Below are 20792 nucleotides of genomic sequence, written 5' to 3'. Positions count from 1 at the left end.
ACTTGATTTACTCTGGAAGAGTTCCCTGTCACTTGTATTTTAAATAAATGCTGATTGTCCAATAGCCAGGCAGGAAGTAGAGGTGGGGCAACCAGGCAGAAAGTACAGGCAGGGCAATGAGAATTCTGGGAAGAGGGAAGTTTGAGTCTGCAGTCAGTCATCACCCAGAGGCAGAGAACACAAGATGTGACTGCCTTGCCAAAAAGGGTACTAAGCCACATAGACAAGAATTATGGGCTAATATAACTTGTAAGAGTTAATAAGAAGCCTGAGCTAAGCCGGGCGGTGGTGGCGCACGCCTTTAATCCCAGCACTCGGGAGGCAGAGGCAGGCGGATCTCTGTGAGTTCGAGACCAGCCTGGTCTACAAGAGCTAGTTCCAGGACAGGCTCCAAAGCCACAGAGAAACCCTGTCTCGAAAAACCAAAAAAAAAAAAAAAAAAAAAAAAAAAAAAAAAAAGCCTGAGCTAATAGGCCAGTCAGTTTATAATAGATGTAGACCCCTGTGTGTTTGTTTATTTGGGACTAAACAGCTGTGAGTGGTGTGGCTAACATAGAGGGACCTGGTGTCAACAGAAACCCGTCAACAGCAATGAGTTCATTAACACACACATATGCACTCACGCATGCAAAAGTATCACATTAAAAAACAAAGACATTTCCCCCCTTAACAAACAGAAAGTACAGCTAGAGCTGTTACACAGAGACACCCTGTCCAGGAAGTAAGACTGCTTTGGCTGTCTGTAAGTTACAGATATATTTCTGTATCTAGGATTGCACTAGTTAAGTTTCCTTCATGTGTATAAACAGCTCTTATGAGTACCAGGACACAAACTTGATAGAACTTCAATAAAAATAATGGAAATAACAATCATGGTTTTTAAATTTAAAAGTAGAAAGCAAAGAGGAAACCAAATCAACACACAAAACAGGACTATGAAGATGCTGGGTTTAGGGAGATATTAGGAGACATTAATTTTGTTTAATCTTTCTCTTCCTCACGCTTTTTAAACAACAACAACAAAAATTTTTTAAAAAAACCTTATCTTTCTGTGCACTGTCGTTGAACCCTTTAAGTCTGGTACACTCAATACTAGTGTAAGTGTTCAATAAATATTTACAAGGGGCTGGAGAGATGGCTCAGTGGTTAAGAGCATTGCCTGCTCTTCCAAAGGTCCTGAGTTCAATTCCCAGCAACCACATGGTGGCTCACAACCATCTGTAATGGGGTCTGGCCTGCAGGCACACATGGGGACAGAATATCGTATACATAATAAATAAATAAATATTTAAAAAAAATAAATAAATATTTACAAGAAAAGTTGTAAGACAAAGTCTCCAGTAAAATGATGGGAGAGACTCTGAAGGGCATCAGACTTGAGGTGATCAGTCTGGCATACCTCATTTGCTAAGTTTACTAGGCTGTGAATTCTGAAGCCTTTTTGATGATGTCTTTTGGTCACTTGAGTATTACGAGTGTCACCTGATTGCCACTTAATATTATGAATGGGTTACTCAAAACCAGAATGGCAACAGGACCATTCCATTACTCTAACAACCCTGAGCTTTCTTCCTTTAAAGGCAACTTCTGGGGAGTGTTTGTATAAATAGGAGGAATTAGCTCAGGACTTTGAAGTCCTTCCAGTCAAACTGAGGATACAAACCCACGCTGCTTCAGGTTCAGTGAATAAAAGCAAATTAAAGGGCCCTCTACAAACTCAAAAGAGGTGCAATCTACTAGTGAGCGAAACTGATAAACACTGAGTCCGCAGAAATAAAAAGCAGGATAGGAAATTACATTAGGGGCTCGGAAATTACACTCATGTCATCTCACATTTCTCTCCCCTCCCCCCCCCCCGTGTGTGTGTGTGTGTGTGTGTGTGTGTTTTAGACAAGGTCAATTCTGCAGTTCCAGCTATTCTAACACTCACTTTGTAGCGCAGCTTGTAAACTCGCCTCGATCTTTCGGCTTCTTGCTGTGATAGGCATGAGCCACGACGCCCGACTCTTGCCCACTCTTTTCTTAAAACGCAACTAAAATATATTCAATTTCCCACCTCTTGCCCCACACAGCACTCCCAGACCGCCAATACTGGTGTGCTAGCTTGAGAATCTGCAACTCCCGCCAAGGTTTTCGCAAGTGTCCTCGCCTAGGCGGAAGTGACGTTAGGATGACCTGACAGTGGATGAGTTCAAATACCAGCACTCTAAAACCCTGTGGTGTTCCGAGAAAACTGCCCACCCTTCTTTTATATTTTCTCTCAGTGAGGCGAAAAGACCTCATTCGAAAGTCCAAATTATTCAAAACTTTAACCCTACCCATCTGGACAAGAAAGGCGCATGGTACCCTCTCAAGAACTACAATTCCCATGAGACGCGACAGGAAGCAAGTGGAGGAAACTGCTCGGGGGTCGCAAAGCGTCTTGGGAACTGTAGTTCCACAAGCCAAAGCACTCCGCAGTCCTGCCCTCCACCACTAAGACTGGAGAAACCAGGTGTTCCGCTTGGAACCCGTTACCGCTAAGGGGAGGAGCCACATCCTTAAAGCCTTCCCCACATCTCCCACATGACGGACAAAATTCTCCTTTTCTCCTCTGAAGCTCTACAAATATTCCCTGAAGAAATAAAGCTACCTTCCATATATCCAGTGACTAATATCTCCCAGAACTAGACTACCTCACGGTCCTTACTCGTGGGAAAAGGTGGTTCTTTCACAAGTGGGCAAAATGGCTGTTCTCCCAGCTTCATCATTGGTTGTCTATTGCGTCCTTCAAGAACAGTCACTTGCCAAAGATTGGTTCTTTCTCTTTGGGGGCTGGAGATAGCCTTAGCCCAGTTCTCCCGCGGCCCCGCAGTGATAATGGGGTGGAGCTCAAGTGGCTTTTCAAACTACGATTGGATAAGCATTATGTCACTCAGTGTTCACCTAGCGTATGAGGGAACCTGCTACCCGTCAACGCGAACGGGGAGGCGGGGCTAGTGCGTGGTGGGAAGGGGCGGGATCCTGCCGCCGCGGCTGCCGCTGGAGCCGGTGTCCGGGCTGGTGATGGGGTTAATTCCCTTCCGTGAGACTCTTCCTTGCAACCAGCCGGCCCCGCCGTCGCCCCGCCACGCCGCGCTCACGCCGCCTCCTCCTGCTCCTTCTCCTCAGTAACGCGGGTAAGCGATGTCGTCCCCTCCCCCGCGGCGTCCCGGGAATAACGCGCTTGCTCCCCTCCCCCGCCCGCCGACCGGTAGCGCTAACGGAGCGGGAGAGTCAGGCAGCCAGCGAGCGACGCGCTGAGGAGCCAGCGTCCCTCCCGACACCCCGTCAGGGGTCGTGGGGTTCGGTGGCGAGCCCGCCCGCTGCTCCCACCGCGCCGTGCCCGCCGGCCCGCCGGGGGCCATGTGCAGCGCCAACCCCTTGAGGCCTAGCGGGGGAACTAGGGACAGGTTCCCCGAGCGTCCCTGATGCAGCTGCTGCTCTCGTGAGCCCCCGAGATCCGGAAAGGACCGAGGGGAGAAGCAGCCACAGCCAGGCCGGGCCGGAGCTGGGGCCGTTCGTGGAGCTGTTTTCCTGGGCCCGGCGCAGATGCCAGGGCTGGTAGCCCCGCTCCGGGGATTTGTCACCCTCGCCGATAAGGAAACGTTGAGCCTGTGCTGCGAGGAAAAAACTTAGTGGAGAAATTAGCAAGAAAGTTAAATGACTGTCAGAGCCTTGGTCGCTTATGGTCCTACAGGGACGTTATGGTGTTGTTCACTCCCCTCCCCCCTTTCCATCCCTGTGTGTTGGAAGTTTTTTTTTTTCATTTCTGCTTTGTTTGTTTGTTTGTTTTTGTTTTGTTTTGTTGTGGTGATTACGTGCAAGAGGGTGTCACTGTTGTTTGAACTTGCTTTTATAGATAAACAAATTGGGCCTGGCTGTTGTGACCCCTATGATTTGGGTCCTGAGGTAGCAAGCCTTCTAAACTAACTAGAGGTGAAGAGGTATCTTCCAAACCAGTAAGGTTTAATTAAATAAATTGAATTTCTGAAGAAGAAGGAAAAATGAATTTCCAGCATGGTTGAATATGCACAGACACGGATACCCCAACAAATAAGGTTGTAGTTGGCATGGGTGAGTTTAAAGACCCCCCCCCCTCACCTTTGGGGACATGGTGTTCCAGACAGGGTCTCTGTAGCCTTGGCTGTCCTAGAACTCCCTATGTAGACCAGGCTGGTCTCACAGAAATCCACCTTCCTCTGCCTCCTAAGTGCTGGGATTATAGAGGAGAGAAACCACCACCCAGCTAAAGAAACTCCTTAAATTTAAATGTCATTGATTTCAAGAGCACAGTGTCATTAAAAAGATGGTTCAGATCAAACTGGAAGTCCCTTTTTGTAATACTTGCCTCAGTAAGGTTCACATAGCTACACATTTAACTGAACAAACATTATTAAAATTTTTCATCTTTAGCTATATTTTAGGGAATTTTCTTATAAATGCATCAGGCTTTTTGATAGTATGTTCATCTTTCAAGTTCCACTGCTTTTGGCTTAGGAAAGTATAACTTAATGAATCTGGTAGTCTATAATATAATGACTACAGACCACCCCATTTCTAAGATTTACTAGTTTCTAGAGTAAACTGAGAAGTCTGCTCTTTGGCTGATAGACTATTTCTTCGGGGTCGGAGAAGTCTATAGTATCTTAGGAATCTGCCATATTCTTAAAATAATGCAAGTAGATACCAAAGTAAAATAGATCCATTAATTTGGATCAAGAAGTAATCTGCTTGTGCTTGTGTGTTAATTATTTTTTTAAATGTGGTACATAGCTTTGGAAGACAAGTTCCCTTAGCTCTTCTGTGAAATTCTTGTATTGCCTAGCATATTTCTCAGAACCTGATAATTAACTGGTAATTTATGCAATGATATTTTTAGGTCTCATGAGTTCTTTGCAGGGAAGAACTGATGAAAATACAGGAGACTACATTCTTTTACTAGTTGTAGGATCCTTTTGTGAGTCTCTGTTAGGTTTCCTCATCTGTATAATGGGGGAAGATAATGCTTAATCTACGGAGTTGAGAGGCCTAGATAGAGAATATGTAAAGCTACCAGGATTGTATCTCATACATAGTTATTTTATTACATTAAATTTAATTTTTGTTTTCTCATTTATTTTCATATTTAGAGAATGAATTTGTTGTTTATGTGCACAGGGTATTGCTGCAGCCTCAAAATTTCTTCTGCTGTTGAGTATTGTAGGAATGTTAATATACACAATGACCTAAAATAATAGTTTATAGCCATTTTTGTTTGTTTTATTACATTTACTTAGTGGGTGGCGCACACAACTGCCATAGCACATTTCAGGAGGTAGAAGACAGTGGTACAATCAGCAGAAGTCACTTCTGCTCTTAAGATTTATTTATTATGTATACAACATTCTGCCTCGATGTATGCCCACACGCCAGTGGAGGGCGCCAGATCTCAGTACAGATGGTTGTGAGAATTGAACCATGTGGTTACTGGGAATTGAACTCAGGACCTCTGGAAGAGCAGCCAGTGCTCTTAACCTCTGAGCCATCTCTCCAGCCCCTCACTTCTGCTCTTGTATCATATTGGTCTCTGGGATTGAACTAGGCAATCAGATTTGAAAATGGAGTGCCTTTATTCACTTAGCCATCTTGCTGGCCTCTAGCTATTTTTTTAAATTTATTTATTTATTATGTATACAATATTCTGTCTGTGTGTATGCCTGCAGGCCAGAAGAGGGCACCAGAGCCCATTACAGATGGTTGTGAGCCACCATGTGGTTGCTGGGAATTGAACTCAGGACCTTTGGAAGAGCAGGCAGTGCTCTTAACCTCTGAGCCATCTCTCCAGCCCCTATTTTTTTTTAAAAAAGCAGAAACTACATGAGAAATTGGTCATTGGGTACCTAAGAGAATTTTTACAAGATTTTTTTCCTTTTGTTTAAAATTTCTGTATTTGGAATGTATTTCAAATAGATTACCCATAATAACAATTTATTTTGTGTTGTAGTTAAGTGTTATGATATTGTCTAAATGGTTAATATGTTTCAAGATCTGGTTTACAGTTGCTATCCTAGTCCTTGTGCTGCCAGGGAAGGCAAGTGCCTCTTTGATACAAAGTTAAGATTGAGCAAGTTATTTGAATTTCTGTGACCATACCAGACTTTTGCTTTGTGCTCTTCATATTTGTTGGTTTGGTCTTGGGTTTTTGTTGTTTTCCTCAGTGCTGGGGATTGAACATCTCACCTCACACAGTCTAGCGAGTTCTTTACTAATAAGCTAAATCCTTGCTCTTTAGTTTCAGCCCATTGTTTAGCAGTCTTTGAATGTTTCTTTTCTTTGAAATAACATGTTCCTTTCTGTGCCCCAGCTGTTTTGAAAATATAGTGGGTTTTCACACAATAAAGGTGTCCTTGGAGTTTGTGCAGTTGAGGCAATTTTAGATTAGCAAGCGAACAGTTGTCTTGTGAAGTGTTGATGGCAGTGATAGCCAAGGTTGACGGCATCTGAACAGCCAAATGGTACTTAGGTTCTTCTCTAAGGGGACTTACCAAGTAACAAAAGAAATTTTCTTTTCAATTGGTGTTTCAAAATATATAGCTATAGCGGGACAGTGGTGGTGCACACCTTTATCCCAGCCCTTGGGAGGCAGAGACAAATGAATCATTGAATTCCAGGCCAGCCTGGTCTACAGATCAAGTTCCAGGACAGCCAAGGATATACAGAGAAACCCTGTGGGGCGGGGGGGGGGGGGAGGGATCCTGTTATAGTCATTTGGGTTAATATTAAGCTTTAATTCTCAGAAGTAAGGAAGTTGGAAGTTGATAAAGTAAGGTTGATAAAAGTTTTAAGTATTACACAATTCATGCTAAAGACTATTGAGTCTGTAATATACTGTACCTACTTGAATAGAAAACTTTCTTATTAACACTATTGGACTTGTACAATGTTCAGCAGTCATATGTCACAGAGATGTGGTTATGAGTGGGAATGAAAATTTTGCTCCTGTTGCAAACCACAGGACCAATGATGTTTCTATAGTCACTCTTATCTATAGGAAGAATGATGTACTTACAGCTCTAGGTAACTAAATTGACATGGCAGATGAAAGAAAAGAAAATGAGTCCATTTTTCCTAGTATAATCCTAAACTTAAACAATATTAAATTGTCTTTCACATAATCCTTGAGGTTTGCTGTAATCTTTTATCAGTAATACATATCATGCATCAAATAACATAAATGAAATTTCTATCAAATTAACTTTGGTTCTCATATAAGGTACAAATTAAACAAAATTTAACAAATTTGCTTGTATTTGATGTTAGCCTACATATGAATATGTGTAATCTCCAAAATGTGGTTTAATTAGTCACCAACGGACAAGTGACATAAGGTACTAAACCCTGGTTCAGAGCTAGTTCTCGCCTGGCTTTCCCAGCAATTTGATTTTTTTCAGGTTTTTAGTATTTTGCTGTTGTTAGTCTTTAAATATGTTGTTACATTAAACATCTCCTTACATTTTATTTTGTTCTTCACTTTATTAGTTGGCAGATGGGTGCCTTTTAAAAATTATTTATTATTACTTTAGGTGTGTGGATATTTTGCCTGCATTTGTCTGTGTACCTCTTGTATGCCTGGTGCCCTCAGACTTTAGAAGAGATCATCTGGAACTTGAATTATAGACTGTTGTGAGCTGCCATGTGGTGCTGGGATTTGAATCCAGTTTCTCTGAAAGAGCAGCCAGTGCTCCTAGCCGGCTGGGCCATCTCTCCAGCCTCTATGACCTCTTTTCTTAATTTTGACCGTAAGCTCCCTTCTCCAGACAAATTGTATGTTTTGAGCCTTTATTCTGTAAATACTAGGTCACTTAGCATTTTGGCGTTCTTAACTTATGTCATCCACAACTTGTTATAATTTCCTTTCAAAAGAAATTAAATTGAGAAATTGTTTGTATTCCTGACCCTGAGAGGCAGTTATCTGATGTCTTGTGTAGGGAAAGTTCAACCATTTGACTTCTGCTGGTTTTAGTTTACCGAGGGACAGAGTGAAGCCTTTGCAGACTAGCTGTGCAGGTAGCTTTACTAAACCTCTTCTACATCAGAGGGGCTCCGTAACTACACTCAGGTGCCACCTTGCAATTTGAGGTAGAAATTTAATCAGCTGCAGGTTCTTCTTGATGCATTGGTCACCATAGTAAGGGAAGATCTAGAATATAAAAAATTTAAATGAAAAGTTTTAATGTGATATTAAAATTTTCTGCAAGAAATAGCTTAAATAAGTGTTAGCCCCCCTCCCAGTTTTTTTTTTTTTTTTTTTTTTTTTTTTTTTTGTCTTGAAAAAGGAACTTCCATATTACAGAATTGTTGTTTTAAAAAAGTAATTGAAGCCGGGCAGTGGTGGCGCACGCCTTTAATCCCAGCACTTGGGAGGCAGAGGCAGGCGGATCTCTGTGAGTTCGAGGCCAGCCTGGTCTACAAGAGCTAGTTCCAGGACAGGCTCCAAAAAAGCTGCAGAGAAACCCTGTCTCGAAAAACCAAAAAAAAAAAAAAAAAAAAAAAAAAAAAAAAAAAAGTAATTGAGTAGTTGTTTTCTGGAAATAACCCCAGTGATCCTCACTGAGTAAGTTAAGCTGATATATCCATAGCATTCTAGGCATGGAATACTGTGCAGTAATAAAGGGGGCAAGCTATTGGTACAGCAGCATCTTGGAAAAATATAACTTGAAAAAATCGTAGAAGGTTGCATGCCATAAGGTTCCGTTTATATAACATTCTTGAAATGATAAAGCTGGGATGGTGATGGATGATGGTGGGGAAGGGTGTAGTGGTGAAACAGCTCTGTATCTCGATTATGGTGGTTGGTAAATTAACCTATACATCTCATAGAATTGCACATCACCACACTCTCAGATAAGACTTTAGTGTGGTTTTGCTTTGTTTTTTGGTTTGGGGTTGTGGTTTTGAAACAGGGTTTCCCTTTGTAGCCCTTGGCTGGCCTACAATCACTATGTAGGCCAAGCTGGCCTCAACTGAGTAAGGTTTTAAACGAAATAACTAGCTAAAAAAGTAGCTTTGATAGTAAAAGGTATTCTTGTTATGGTATTAAGGGAAGCTAAATGAATGGTACATTTTAGATTTTACTATACTGTTTTTGTTTGTTTGTTTTCAGTTTTCTGTGAACCTACAGTTATTTAAAACTTAAAATACACTCGGGCGGTGGTGGTGCACACCTTTAATTCCAGCACTCTGGAAGCAGCAGCAGTCAGATCTCTGTGAGTTTGAGACCAGCCTGATCTACAGAGTGAGTTCCAGGACAGGCCCCAAAGCTACAGAGAAACCCTGTCTCAAAAAACTAATAAATAAGTAAATAAAGATGTGAACTAGGCTGTGCTATTTAAAAAGCTTTTAAGAATTTGCACCTAGTATTGTGGCACACACCTTTTAATCCAGCATTTGGGAGGCAGAGGCAGGTGGATCTCTGTGAGTTTGAGGCCTGGCCAACATAGAGAGTTCCAAGACAGCCAAGGCTGTTACACAGAGAAACCCTATCTCCAAAAAACCTAGACAAATAAGTAAAAATATTAAAAAGGTAAAAAATTAAGTGTTGAGAAGTAAGGCTTTTTGGGTTTTGATTTTATTTATTTTTGGTAGCGCTGGAGATCAAACTCAGAGCTTCCATATGGTGTTAAGTATTCTACCACTGAGCTAGGTCCCTAGCATTGTTTGTGTGTTTGTTTATATTTTAAGATGAGGTTGCCCAGGTTGATCTGGAGCTACTGAGTGCAAACAATTCTTGTAACTTCCCCCCCCCCCCCCCCCCCCCGCCCCGCTCATCCAAGTAGCTGGAACTACAGGGTCATGCCATTGTACCTGGCGGAAATAGAACATTTTAATAACTAGTTTATTGTAACCAGTGTTCTCATCCCTTCCATGAATACTTTCTTGGTTATCTAAACGATTTTTGTGTTTGAAAGTCTTTGTGAAGTAAAATGTATTTGAGCTGGAAGAAACTCATTAGATTTCATTATGAAATGAAGCACAGTACTTGATTCCCTTTTTATAAAGGGAATGAAACAGGAAGATTAGAGTCATTAAAAGAAGCCAAGTAAGCTGTGCAGTGGTGGCACACACTTTTAATCCCAGCACTCAGGAGGCAGAGGCAGACATATCTCTGAGTCAAGGCCAATCTGGTCTACAGGGTGGGTTCCGGGAACCAAAGGGTGGGGGTAGGGGAATCAAGGGGAGAAGCCAAGTATCTGACATTTGTACAGTAGGAAATTTCATTGAAAGCATCCTAGAAATTGGCCATACTCCACTCATGGTAAGCAAGGAAGTAAAGGTTTTAACTTATTTAAAAGACTGCTCTGAAGAGAGAGTTTCAGGGCTATCTGCTGGCACAGTGCCACTTATGAAAGTATTTATTGGTGTTCAGACATACAGACAGAAAGAAGGTCTACTCTGGTCCAAGGGGGCTTGACTACTACTTGAATTTACAGCAGACATTAGCATCATCTAAATGATACTGATTTTGCAGGCATACAGGATACAAAATAATGTGTCATGGAGGCCTTCACCTACATCTCAAATGAAGGTTTTGGTGGATAGGCAACCAAAGAGTCAAAAGACTCCTTCAGGCAATCCCCGAGAAGGCCATGCAGGAAACTGAGGACAAAACCAAAAAATTAATAAGAGACCCCAGGAAGTCAAACAATTGCTGAGGAAAACCATAGGACATGAGCAGAACCACCCTGCAAAAGAAGCCATATTGGCTACATCTAGAAAGCCATCTAGAAAGGGGTAGTGCTGTCCACAACTTCTGGGCTTACGTCCACTTCTGTATGCCCAGGCTCCCAGACATTGTGTACTGTTCAATATGTTTGTCTTCCTGGGATTTGTTCTTACTTTGGTTCCATCCCACCTTTCTGTGCCCTCGTTCCTCCATTTTGAAATAGAAATGTTTACTCTGTTCCATTTTTCTCGGGAGTATATAACTTATTTTGTAATTTCATACAGGCTCACAGCTAACAGTTTGCCTGACTCAGAAGAGGCTTAGGGCTTTTGTGGAATGCTGAAACTGTTGAGACTAGGAACTCATGCACCTAGATTAAGTGCATTTTGCGTTATGAGATGGAGGTGAGCCTTTGGGGAGCAGGGGCAGAATGCTGTGGTTTGAATATGAAATGTTTCTATGATGGGTTTGATTGTTAGCCGATTGGTTTTTGCAGAATGATTGCCCCTTGAGGGTTCTGACCTAAAAGGGGATTGATGTCTTGATTAATTTATAATATAATGACATTATTAGGAGATGGTAAAAGTAGGAAGGAATTGGTGGGAGGAAGTTGGTCACTGGTCACTGAGGGCGCGTGGCTGGGAATGTATATCGTCCCTGCCTGTTCACTTCCTTCCCAGTTGCCATGAGCTTTTGTTCTTTGCGGTGCTGTGCTCTTCCTCCATCATGCTCTGCTTCACACAGGCCGAAAATAGAGCCAGCCGACCTCAGGCTGAGGTATCTGAAACCCTGAGCCAAGTAAATCTTTTTTCTTTCAAGCATTATTCTTAGGTGTTACAGTGATAAGAGAGTCTGACTACCCAGCTGTTAATCTGAGAAAAAAAAGTCACGAGTTGCCCACTAAATGATATTTTACTTTGTGTTATTTTTAAGATTTGTCCATTTTTATTGAGTAGGTCCTTGTCTACCTAGTGTCTTTTAATGTGTGCATCTTTAAATGAGAGAACATGAATAAGTGTTAGTATGCAGTCATCTGACCTGCCCTGCCCTTAGGGTCCTAATAGGATATGTCCTCAGCTGCAGTCACTAAGATCACCCCCGTGCACATTTGCTGTGTTCCCTTTTAAAAGGTAGGCCTTACCCCCCACCCTTCTCTCTTTCTCTTCTGCCAATCTTGTCCCCCCTCTCTGCCCCTTCTCTCTCCTCTTTCATTAAACCTATGTGAGCCTTCTTGCATGGTGTGACTTCTCTTTGCGACGTTTTTAAATAAATTATAACAATAAGTACATGTCATATTAACCACATGAAGTAGTAAATGCTCAAAAAACAATTGGTGGCTAGACTGGAGGGTTGGGGGTGTTGTGAGACATACAGTAGACTAGTAGAAGCAACAGTGCTTTGGAGCCAAGAGCCTAGAGAAGAGATGTGACTCAAGGGGGCTATGTCGAAAATCACGTGTTCATATTGCTTTAAAATCAGAAAAGGACTGGGCAGTAATGGCGCATGCCTTTCATCCCAACACTTAGGAGGCAGAGGCAGGCGGATCTCTTTGAGTTTGAGGCCAACCTGGTCTACAGAGTGAGTTCCAGGACAGGCTCCAAAGCTACAGAAAAACCTGTCTCAAAAAACCAATGAAGGAAGGAAGGAAGAAGATAAAATCAGAAAAGATACCCATCTTGTTTCATTTTTTCATTCATAGGTGTTTTTGAGTATGTATTAAGGACTTATGTACAGTACAGCATCCCACTATGTACTCTAGGCAGGCCTTGAATTCGTGATCCTTCTGCCTTGACCCCACAAGTGCTGGAATTATTGGTGTGTGCCATTTTGCCTGAACAGCATTAGAATTTTGATAGGAATTATTTTCATTAGTTTTGGGTCTTTATTTTGCAGGCAACTCATTTGAGTAAATAGCCATCTCTTCCTGTTTTTCCTAGTATTCCTTGTTAGTGACAGATTTGTACTATTTTGCTTGAGATTCTGCATGAACCACCACCACCTAGTATCATCACTAGGCAGGAAGATCTTGGTGGTGCCTGTTAGATTGTGTTCTGTATTCTGAGGTTAAAGTGTTCTGCTAACTGTACTCTGTAGTCCCGTGAGATCACACTGACTGCACTCTGTTGGATAGGGATGCTGGGGAGCTTCTTTAGTCATCTCTGAGCAAGCAGGATTACTGGTTGTCTTCTCCGTTCCTCTGGAACTGTTTTTGGTTTGGATTGGGTTGGGTTATTTTGGCCGATGTAGATGGTTACACTAGTTTAGTGAGTTCTGACCTTAGCTATGGTCTCTGGGTTTACAGCTTTGCTACTTGCGATGGGCCACATCAAAAGCATGCTCCGTAGATATCTGTATACTGAAGCTTGCTTTCTGTTCTGAGGCAGGTGTAGTAGAACACCTGTAGTAGAGTCACCACCACTTTGCAGCTAGCATGATTATGGTCACATACTTATCTGTAGGTTAACTGCTGACCTAGAGCTGTCTTAAGTTGAAAACTTAACGATAGTACCCAGGCACACATTCTGTCTAGTACTACTAGCTTGAGGCCTGTGACCTATGACCTAGAAGATTATGGACTTTGTTTGTTGCCACCTAATGCTTTGATTTGGAGTGATACCTTTGTTAGGCAGAATACAAAGAAACTGTTTAAGGTCCCCACGATTGTAGCACTGACAGATGAACTCCACCTCTGTTTGTTTCTTAGTGAGTTGAGTGGTTTAGCCCTGTCAGTGTTACCAGTGTTTCTTGGGGGATCAAACTTGAGTGAGATTCCTGAAAAGGTTCTTAGGGTGACTACAGTAGATCATCAGGGATACCTAAAAAAACTCATGTTTCTGCCCAGTTAAAGTTCACTGGTTAACACTGCCCAGTTTTGGATTCAGGTGTAGGGGAAGTGCAGTGTAATTACTAAGGATACTGCTCTTGATCTTAGAAGACTGGGAAGTGATAATTTTTAAGGGTAAAGAATACTAACATGAAAACAAATGTTGTTTTGTTAAGCCATACATGAAATTTCCCTTAATAAAAATGTTTTCAAATAAGAGATTTGCCTCATTTTTCTCTTCAGAGTTGATTGAATTCAGTGCCTTGACCTTAATTTATAGCTCTCTCATGATACCCTTACCATGCTTCTTCTGGGATACCAGTGATATTTAGCCATGTGTGTTTTAAATAACTGTCTAAATACCTATTGAAGGGGGGTATTGGTTCCTAATTTCAGGTGAATATATTTTCTGTTTTTCAAACTTCCCAACTTTCCCTAGAATTTGTCGATTCTTGACCACATACATGTCAGAGAGTGATGGACAATAGAAAATGCTTGCTCACAGGACTGTACTTGTGATTCCATCCATTATTCTTATCCTTAGTGATATATTTTTACTTTTTCTTTCTAAAACAAATTTTTAAGTGGAAGAAAAATTGCTTTCCCTTAATATGGGATTCCCCTCTGTATGCTGTGAATATTTTATTGCCATTGGTTAGTAAAGAAGCTGCTTTCAGCCAATGGCTTAACAGAATATAGCCACATTGGAAAAGATATATAGAGAGAATAGATCTGTCAGTGAGAAAGAAGTTGGAACCTTGCCCGTAGGTCACGACCTCATGGTGATACATAGATTAATAGAGATGGTTGATTTAAGATGTAAGAGCTAGCTAGAAATACACTTAAGCTATTGGCCAAACAGTATTGCAAATAATATAGTTTCTGTGATTATTTCAGGTTAGGGCGGCAGGAACAAATGAACAGCCTCTGCCAGCATTCCTTCAAGGGGATAAGAGGAAAAATATCTTTTTTATTTTAAAAAAATTGTGTTTGGTGTCTTTCTGCATGCCTAGAGTCCATGGAGAACAGAAGAAGACTGGGTATCAGATGCCTGGGTACTGGAGTCACAGGTGGTTGTGAACCACCACGTGGATGCTGGGATTTAAGTTCTCTGCAAGAGCAGCAAATCACTTAGCTACTGCTCAGCCATCTCTGAAGCTCCACCATCCTTCACATTGTACCATCTTAATCTTTTCCTTGGAGATTTCTGATAAGAAAATGTTTTGTGTGGTAGTAAGAAGACCAAAGAGATGAAGGACTCTGTGGTCTTTTGTATTAATCCTAGCCTTGAATAAAGATGAATTTCAACTTTTTTTGTGTGTTATATAAACATCATTCCTTTCTCTTATAGACTAGTCTAGTATCTTGTAACAGTACTAAATAGAATTAATCTGAGCTGTTCTTTAGTAATAGTTTTGGTCTTAAGAACTATGGATGTTACATTTCTGCGGTTTGTTATACTTTGTTACTATAACCTTAATAGACTAATAGAAGGGTTTATTTATTAGCCCCTGCCTTTTTTGTCTTAGAAATAAACTTTCTCCTTTATGCTGATGATCATTCCTGCTAAGGGAAAACAGTTAAAAATCAGGTAGACAAGTCAGAGACCTTTGTCATCAGCATATCCACTGTAGTGATGTCTCCCAGTACCTTGACTAGTTAAACACTTAAATGATTGAATGGGAGTTCCCTTATAACTAAAGAATTCCATATTCAAAGTAGAAATTGAAATATGTTCACAAGAACTTGTATATAAATGTTCATAATGAAATAGCCTTATTTGCAATATTGAGAAAAGTAAAACTAACTCAGTGTCTATTAACTGATACATAAAATATGACTACATGTGTGCATTGGAATAGTGTATGGCTACAAAAATTAGTAAAATCGTGTTTTATTATACAATATGGTTGCATCTTGAAAGACATGCTAAATATTAGTAATGATCCCAGGTATGTGCTGTATCTCAGGTTATTTGTGAATCTCTGATTTACAGAGATTGAGTGACTTAGGTTCTGACTTAGAGAGAAAACTTATAAAAAAATAGTTATTTTGAAACAGTGTATTACAGTTCATATTTTTAAAGCTTATTAAAATTGTAATATATCTTTAAGTGTTTACAGCTATCTATATACTAATTCATATTACTGTAGTTTTTACTATGTATTTACCCTTTCTTCCAGAAAAGGGCATTGTTTAATGATTGAAAACCAAAAAGCAGACTGCGGCCTAAGACCACACAGATAACCCCTTCCCTAAATGACTTTCAAACCTCTGCTTGGCTCTAATGAAAAGATCCAGAACATTGCTGATTCCTCTTTCTTTTTCTTCTTTTTTAGGGGTAATTAGCAAATAAAGTGACCCTGAAGGAAGTAGTTGTTTGCTGTTGACTTCTGTCTCTTTTTCTCTCTGTGTAATTTGTAGGTTATTTACTCTTTTTTTTTAGTGGTTATCCCCTTTTACCACATATAGCTAATAATATAGGTATATTCATACTTTCTTTTTCAAATAATATAAGATTCAGAACTCCTATAGCCGACGATTCTACCCTTGTTCTTTTTAATTGTATGCAAAAGAAATCCAAAACATCCTAACTCAGCAAAGGATGAATTTATTAATTCATCTGAATGCTAGCTCCCAAAGTTTAAGCTACAGCTAGCCCCTTAAGAGTAAGCTAGGGGCTTACCCTTACTTTTATCTCTTCTCTGCAGATGTAGTATAGCTTCGTGTTTGTTGTCTGGATAAATATCTGGTCCTATCTAAACTTTATGGCTCTGACTAAGGAGAAATAATCTGATGATAGAAAATATCCTAAGATACATTGAGTGACCCATCTTAAGACATGTTCAGTTCTGAACTACGGCCAGAAACTCCAGTGTGATTCATCTCTAAATCCTACATTCATTCCTTGTCTAGAAGTGGAGGTTGAGTTCCGTGCCAGGCAAAGCTCTTGACAAGAGTAATTTATTCTCAGGTGAAAGGAATTGAGCACTAAGGACCCAAAGGTAACAACGGTCAGTGTATATATAGTGAGGATTCGTTGAACAAAATACATGAACCCATGTACAAGATAAATTTTTGACATCAACTCTTAGAATACAGTAGATATGTGATATGGAATCCACAGTGCTAGAGAAGTACACATTTTAGCTGAGTTGGTGGCAATGCCCCTAACCCAATTGGGAGAATGAAGGACAACCTAAGCTGTAGAGTGGAAGGAGGGAAGAAAGGAGAGGGACTGATTTTAGAAGACATTGTGGATAGTAAATAGCAGTGAGTAGGGGGAGGGATAAACCATTGGAAATATTGAAGTTAAAGTATGCTGTTCATTTGTAAGTATGTGTTTTCACCTTAAGGCGTACTACATGGTGGTTAATATCATAAAGCAGTGTTGTCCATCTGCATCTTCCCACAATAATAGAATCTTTCTATGTCAGACCGTCCCAACACAGCATTATTAGCACATTGGTCCTGAGCACTTGAAATGTATCTAACACAACTAAAGAATTCACTTTACATTTCTATTTAATATTAATAAAATTTTTAATGGCCACTTGTGGCTAAATACGTACCTCACTAGAAAGTTCTGACTTGCACTTCTTTCTCTCCTTCCCCTGTATTTAGTGCTTGTAATATGCTAGGTAGCTTACTAAACTTTCCTTGCCCTTAATTTCTGCACATGTAAGATGAAGATTAATGTTTTATGTATCTCAGGTGAGATATTTTGAAGGCCTACTGACTTAATTCATATAAATGTGGTTGACATTTCTCTGGCATATGGCATTTAGGTATTAGTCATTGTTCTTATTTTCACTGTTAGAACAGAAGCTAAAGAAACAGGGTCAGCATTCCACCCACTAAAGAATTTTATTGGACAGTTTTTCACATATGGTACTTGATCCATTTATTTCCTTTGTACACATCATAAGTATAGAAAAACAGTTAAAATACTTGGTAATAACAGTATGTAAAATTTGTTGCCAAAATGAGATTTTTATCAAACCAAAGTTTGGGCATGACTTGATGTATACAACAGTATATGGTATAAAATAGTACCATCTTTAAAAAATAAAGTTGTTTGTTTGCAATACCAATTTGTCTTACTAATTCACTTCTTTATATGTTGTATATGTAGTGCTAGGGTTGACCCCAAGTCTTGCATATACTACTATATAAGTGCCCTATCACTAAACCGCATCCCCAACCAACCTTTCTTAAAATTTCATTTTGAGGCAAAATCTTTTTTTTTTTCTTACTCTTTCACAATGGAGATTTTATTGGTTGAGGAGTAAAGTACACAGACATTTCAATTCTTAAAACATGTACCCAAGCTCTGAGGAATCATATGTTGTGTTCACGTACCCAAGAGCCACGTGTTGTTTCTCTTTGAACTTACTCTAAGTGCTGAAACTTGGCAAGTCTTCTCTAAGACCTCACATAACAATCAAATGCTCACAGTCCTCGACTCCATTGACTCATCATTTTTGCCACATGCAGTACACACTCAAAAGTTCAATTTTTCACAGCACATTATTACACTTGTTAGGAAAATGGACCACCATGATCAGAGGCAATCCTGACAGGGCAAGGACTGAGGAGTGGGTTTTTAGCCAACAGTTCTACTAGAAACACGAAACCGGATATAACTGAAAATATTCCAGACACACATGCACGACCGAGACGCCAAATTACCATTTAGTATGCTTTGTGTTGTAGGGTATAAGACTAGCCCCCCTTTACGGAATGCTATGGTGACTCCCCCCCAAAACAGTCACAGCTTCTCCTGATTCAGTATCCTGCTATTTTCTGGTTTACTAAAAAATAAACAACCAGCAAGTAATTTAACCTCTTTAGAAAAAAAATCATTTACACTTAAAAAATGGGATGAAGAGGGATTTCTCTCCACCTTTTAAAAATGTTTCTAGAGCTACTAAAAAACTCGCATTTACAAAATAGTTGATAAAAATATTCCTCTGGATTATACAAGAAGGGAGGCGGGGACACTGACACACATGATGGATGGTTAGTTGGACTTGGCTTCTTTCTCTTTTGCTTCAGAGGCTGAACTCTGGTTTTCAGTCTCTCCGTATTCTGCAGGCAGATCTGTAGTTTGCTGGTCAGCTACTTCAGCTTGGAGACAAAATATTTGTAAGTCCCATACATTAGCCTTGAAGTTGCTGTACATATCAGGTAGGTCTTAGACCTGTAATCATCCTGCCTCAGCCTGCTGACAAGCTTGAATTATAGACTTGTTCCTACACCTGCCTGAAAGGAGATTTGTAAAGTTAAATTGCTAAATTACCAGCAGTACTGAACTCCTTAGGCCTTTTCATTTCTCTGCCTCCCACATCATAAATTACAATCTTCAGATAGTTGTATAGGGGTTGCTTGTCTCTCATTACTGATTAGCTGTAGAATCTGTTTATCCTCAGGCATATTTGAAGTATATGCTGCGAGACCCTGATCGTAGACTTTTTGTGATAATAGTGGTAGACTTTAACGAGCTAGCTATCATATATTGAAGTCCATCAAACTTCTTTGAATTTTATGTCTTTCTCCATTTAGGTTATTTCCTAAGATATACCATCTTAGGATAAACAAGACTAATTTTATTTTATTTTGGTTTTTCGAGACAGGGTTTCTCTGTGGCTTTGGAGCCTGTTCTGGAACTAGCTCTGTAGACCAGGCTGGTCTCGAACTCACAGAGATCCGCCTGCCTCTGCCTCCCAAGTGCTGGGATTAAAGGCATGCGCCACCATCGCCCGGCAAGACTAATTTTTTTATAGTTTGATTTTGAGATATAGGCTTTTAAAAATTGTTTTTTAGTCTTTCTTATCTGTTACAAGTAACATTCTCTTTGTGAGTTAACATTTTTGGGTTTCAAAATACTTCTTGTCGTATGTATATAGTTTACTGGTTTGCATAGAAGTTAGTATTTGGATCAGTATGCTGACCTGTGGTTTTTAAATTCTTGGTTTTAATCCATCTTGAGTTGTGAACTAATTGTTTAATGCATGATGTTTTTGTAAGTGAAATCTTCTGACCAAGGTATAAAACAGATACATTAAATTAAAAGGAAAAGATACTGTTTTAGTATACACATTAGATACAGATGAACAGTGTAGAAAATATTTCACTATCATGTATAATTCAGCATGCATATCTTCCATAGTTTACTATGTCAGTTCAATGAGATAGTTGGGATTTCTTAAATAGCTGTTTTTCTCTGTAGTAATGGCATATAAATTATTTTAACTTTTATTTACAAAGTCAGCACGCAGACATACTTCTCTTCAAGACTTGAAGATCTTTCAGTTATAAGTTACAGAATGTTTAAAATTTCAACCCTTTTGATTCAGTAGTAACATGTAGGCATACTCAAGATGGAAGTCTAGAAATGAAAGAATTTAAATATACTATAGGAAATAATTAGATTCCTCTGTTTTAGTTCTAACTCAGACAAAGCTTTTATTTTTGCTTTACTGCCAGGTAATATTTTGAGTTTTGTCTTTTTAAATTTATTTTTTAAATTTCATTTTACACTCCATCCACAGTTCTACTCCCTCCTCCCACCTTCCCCAGCCTAAACCCTATCCACTTCTCTCAATGGATAAGGGTTCCCTTGGGAAGTCAACACATTAAGTTGGGGCATTAATGCTGAGCTTGGCATCTCCCAGCTAATAATTTGATATATTGCTTTCTGAATCCATTTTATTTTTAAAACCATGTTATTAAGTTTTCTGCTAAAAATGAACAGTATAGTTGAGATCTTTATAATTGTACAATATTTGAGTGCAGATAAAAAATACATAAATCATGGTGAGACATGCAGTACTTAGCCACACTCATTACTCTTCTGCTTTATGGGCATCTGGAATCAGACACAGCCATCCCTACTGCAGCTTGGCAGAAGCATGTAACTTGTTCTGATTGTGAGCATAGAAGCTGTGTGTTGAAATGGCAGAGCCACTTAAGAGAAAGACACCGGAATCAGAAGGTAGAATCAGCCTGCATCTGAGTCACCATGTGGAAGTCACAGAGTAAATATTTCAAGACCTGTAAACCATGTTCCATTTCTGGGCCATGTTCTTCCTGTAATTGTTTTATGTTGTGCCCACAAATTAAAAAAAAAAAAATCTAAAAGTCTTCCATAGTGTAAGGAACATAGAGAAAGCGGCCATGGACCTTCGTTAATATCTGTTGTAGAGAGTCACTAGAGTGATACAAAATCTGTAGTGTAGGCAA

General features: G+C 39.9%; 2 protein-coding genes across 8 annotated transcripts in view; one reads left to right on the top strand and one right to left on the bottom strand.

Annotated features, from left to right (window-relative positions):
- Positions 1–2141, bottom strand: part of Zranb3 (zinc finger RANBP2-type containing 3) — a 161311-nt gene extending 159170 nt beyond the window's left edge. For 2 of the 3 annotated variants that reach the window (XM_038350128.1, XM_038350130.1), the window contains exon 1: positions 1931–2141. The gene's annotated coding sequence lies outside the window, so the exon portion shown is untranslated. The remainder of the gene's footprint in view (positions 1–1930) is intronic. The other variant, XM_038350129.1, reaches the window with a different exon arrangement.
- Positions 2142–3001: 860 nt separating this feature from the next.
- Positions 3002–20792, top strand: part of R3hdm1 (R3H domain containing 1) — a 127929-nt gene continuing 110138 nt past the window's right edge. For all 5 annotated transcript variants that reach the window (XM_038348662.1, XM_038348660.1, XM_038348658.1 and 2 more), the window contains exon 1: positions 3002–3158. The gene's annotated coding sequence lies outside the window, so the exon portion shown is untranslated. The remainder of the gene's footprint in view (positions 3159–20792) is intronic.

The sequence above is a fragment of the Arvicola amphibius genome, chromosome 12 (genome assembly GCF_903992535.2).
Source record: "Arvicola amphibius chromosome 12, mArvAmp1.2, whole genome shotgun sequence".
Taxonomy (NCBI): domain Eukaryota; kingdom Metazoa; phylum Chordata; class Mammalia; order Rodentia; family Cricetidae; genus Arvicola; species Arvicola amphibius.
This window is presented reverse-complemented; position numbering and strand designations above follow the sequence as displayed.